This window comes from Nannospalax galili, unplaced genomic scaffold (assembly GCF_000622305.1).
Source record: "Nannospalax galili isolate Female #2095 unplaced genomic scaffold, S.galili_v1.0 C49961013, whole genome shotgun sequence".
Classification (NCBI taxonomy): Eukaryota; Metazoa; Chordata; class Mammalia; order Rodentia; family Spalacidae; genus Nannospalax; species Nannospalax galili.
Genome location: NW_008481501.1, coordinates 1 through 3,966, shown reverse-complemented (window position 1 = coordinate 3,966; position 3,966 = coordinate 1). Strand labels below are relative to the sequence as shown.

General features: G+C 42.6%; 1 long non-coding RNA gene across 1 annotated transcript; it reads left to right on the top strand.

Moving 5' to 3' along the window:
- Positions 1 to 9: 9 nt before the first annotated feature.
- LOC115069173 lies at positions 10 to 3,854 on the top strand. The gene is made up of 2 exons (XR_003848452.1): positions 10 to 386; positions 3,459 to 3,854. It is a non-coding gene; the product is annotated as an uncharacterized LOC115069173 (long non-coding RNA).
- Positions 3,855 to 3,966: the final 112 nt, after the last annotated feature.

Sequence of the window (3,966 nt, the reverse complement as noted above, 5' to 3'; positions counted from 1 at the left end):
GATAAATATGGTACACCTGCTGGGTATCTTCTAGGCATTTGTATTTACACCCATATTTGTTTCGACGTGTCTACTTCCTTTCATTTGTCTCTATAGTAGGGGATTCACCACTGAGATGGATCAACACCCACGTCTTGAGAACGAAAGATGGGGAAGCCCAGGTGTCCAATATCTCACCACATGAAAGAAGAAAAGATCATCCTGCATCTGTCACCCCCTCCAAGACTCGGGGACCCTTTTGGAAGATTGACAGAAAGATTGTGAGATCTGGAGGAAGGGGTGTAGTGTTGGGTAGGCGTGTCCTCCGAGACAGTCACTCCTCCCACCCACTCACTCATGAGGAGCAGGGTCTAAGGACAGAAGCTGGCTGAGGACACTGGGAAGCGGTAAGTACTTGGGGAAGCACTGAGGACACTGGTAAGAAGGGGAGAGTCGTCATCTTGGCGAACCAGGCACGCGGATAGCTGGCAGGCTGCCGGCAGGTGGCAGAACTCAAAACTTAGCCAAGATGTAAAAGCAGGGCCCACAGGCAATCATGCCTTTCTAAGTAACCCTTTCCGAGATGCCATAAACTAGACAAAAGCCCAAACAGAATGCATTGTGTAGATTTCTTTCAGCCCGAGTTCAGACCGTGTGTTCCTGGGATCCCAGAGATCTCAGGGGAGAATTTTGCTCAGCACAAACTTATTTTGAATCTGTTTCACGTTTATTAAATCAAATGTATTCCAGATTTCTCTGGGGAAAAATATAGTTAAAAGGTTAAGTTAAAAGTTAAGATTAACTTTTCATGTTTGATAATCTTACGAGGTAACCCACCAGAGACACCCACTCGAACACAGAAAATAGCCAAAAGAATGTCTCTGTGGCCAGCTGGTGACTACACTGGGCATTCGGGTCCCAAGTACAGCCCCGAGCCTTTCTCAGGGTAGGCTTTAATTCAGAGAAATCAAAGCCCCCCCTCCCAACAGTTTCTCATTGCTCAGGGGTGGAAAAGTTCCTAACAGTTTCTTCCTGCAGGTGCCAGTCAAGCAAAAACTACAAAAACGTTTTAGAAATGCAGTTAGCCAGAGCGACGAGGCACACGCCGACCTTTCTCAAACCCACATCCTGGTAGCTGGGCTTAATTTTTATATGCACACGCTTTGAGACAATTCCCTCTTGTTTGTAGTTACTGGGATTAACTAGGGTTGTAATATGGCACAGTTTTAGTCTGTCCTGAGATGCCTCGTGACATTCCCGACTGGTTCTTTAGCCTGTGGCTGTTGCCGCTGTGGCCAAAGGAGGAAGCAGCGCAGGCACTGCTTCTTTTTGTGTGTGCAGTGCTCCGCCATGGGCTGGTCTGGTGACCACGCTTCAGGCTGCTTGGGCCATTCAGACATTCAGGATCCCCTCACTGGGCCATCCCACCTCAAAAGTCAGCCACGTGAGTTCACAGCATGTCAGGGTTTTCTGGGTGAGAAACGGATGCCACAGTCATTCTCACCACGAAACCATCCCTAGAATCCTTAAGTATGCACTTCAGGGGAGTCTTAGAAGAGCTCAGCCCCCCTCCCATATTGACATAGGTGACAGATTGACAGAAACAGACAACAGAGACCAGCACAAATAAAACAAATATGTGGTGGCCACCAAGCACTCATACACCAGTTTGTAAAATTTTAATTACAAAGGGCCGGTGACTTCTCACACGGTTCTCTGGACACAAGATTAGTGGCCATACCCAGCTCTCCTGAGTGCCCCCTACTGAGACTGCCTCAGCCTGACTTACCTCCAGAGGTTTTCGAAACCAGATGACGTTCTATGATCTTCAAAAAAAATCTTTGGGGTCGGGATATCGGGCAGTGGGGCCCAGAGGTCCCGGGGCTCTGGAATATCTGTCCTAGGAGGTGCCTCTCCTAGGAGTCTGTCGGTCCAAACCTACTCTCCTTCTGCCCCGAGTATCTGAGGTCTAAATCTCTAGGGATCTCGCGGGGGGCCTCCAAATAAGTAACCCACTAGAGAAGACTACTCAGACACAGAAAAGAGCCAAAAGAATGTGTTTAGAGCGGGGCAGCAACTACACTAGGCATTCAGGTCCCAAGTACACCCGTGAGCCTTCCTCAGGGTAGGCTTTTATACAGAAAAATCAAGCACCCCCCCCCCAACAACACTTTCTCAGGGTTGGAAAAGTTCTTTAACAGTGTCTTCCTTGGGTGCAAACCAACCGAAAAATACAAAAGTTTTAGAAAAGCAGTTATCTAGAGTGACCAGCACATGCTGGTCTTTTTCTCAAACTCACATGTAGGTGGCTGGGCCAAACTTTTCACACACTTGGGAGACAAATGCCTCTAAGTTTTCAGTTGCTGGGATTAGGTAGGGTGGTAGCATGATGTAGCTATGGTAGGTAAGTCCTGAGGTGCCTCATCTCAATAATAAAAATAATTATCTAACTTCCCCATAATTATTGAACATTAACACTGAAGACATTCTTGGGACTTTATCTTTGAGGACAAAGACTCCATCAACATTCCTAAGTGGTTATGTTCATGAAGAGCTCTTTTATCGATCCAGTCAGAATGGCTATATTATAATGAAATGTTTGAAACTAGGTATTTACTTTTTTGGAGGTGGTGGAAATGTTAAAGCGTAAACCCAGAGCTTCACATGCTACACAAGCACTGCACATACCAGCTAAATCATGATCTTCTCGTACCCCTTACTATGGGTATGTTCCATTTAACTGCAGACCAATTCCAATGAGAATGACATTTTTATACCACGTGAACAACATTCACAGATCCATGTCTTAAAACTGATGTATAAATCTTGTATACTGTATACATCTTGTATAGATGTATACTGTATGCATAAATCTTGTCACTTTATTAATGCCTTAACTGTGTAGTTCAAAACATAAAGTTAACCTTAAGTTCTTTAATCAATTGTCAAGTGAGTCAAAGAAACTGTTCCTTTGTTAGAACGGGTAATGCAATTTAGTGAGTATGGGAAATAGCTTTTGGAGGGGTTTTCGGTAAAGAGCCATGTATGCTAGGCATGGTGGTGCACACCTGTAGAACCTGAGCTAGTTGGGAGGCTGAGGTGTGAGGATCCCTTGAGCCCAAAATAGGAACACCAATCTGAGACACAGGATGAGATTCAGTAAAATAAAAGAAATCAACGTAGCCTTCCGAGTCTGAACTTTGTAGTACCTTTGAGGAATGAAAGATTCACTAAGGGCAAAATCTAAATTTAAACCATCTTTATTGATAACAATAGTGCTAGCGAGAAAAATTCACTAGAACAACAAAGACTTAAATGTTTAACACACAGGAATAGTTTGTAGTTACTTAACTGACTTTGGTTTTGAATAAAGGATGAGGAGGGATAAGCACGCTAATAACTAAAGATGTTATCATTTTAACCAAAATTACTTGTCTAAACATGTGCTTCTTAGCTGACATTTGAATTCCATCACTTAGGTTCAAGCTCCTTCTTCAAAGGATCTTCTCATCAATGGAACAGGGACTGAAGAGTCTGATGAGCATCTCTCAACGCTTGCTGTTGCTGTTTAAGGAAAGGAAACAGCAAACTTGTTTATTTTCTAAACCAACGACTTCCATACATCAGGAAATAAAACACTTCAGTGCTTCCCTCAATGCACATTTCCAATCTGAAGTATAACTTACAGTTTTTCTCATAAGATCTCTTTTCAGTTTCATCATTTCTTCCTTGAGTTCGGTTTGGGTAACAAGAAGTAGATTATCATTATTCTTCTCCATTTCTTCCAAATTCTAAAACACAAAATGTTACTTTAGTTATGCAATGTAATGTTTCATCTCAAGTTCCAAACTGTAAAATAAAATGTCAAAAAGGAATTTTGAAATAGTCAATTAATTCACATTATTTCAAATAAAAATTCTATGTAACACAGGAAGACCAAAAGTCCAAGTTAAGAAATGAAATATATATATAATATATTTAAAATTT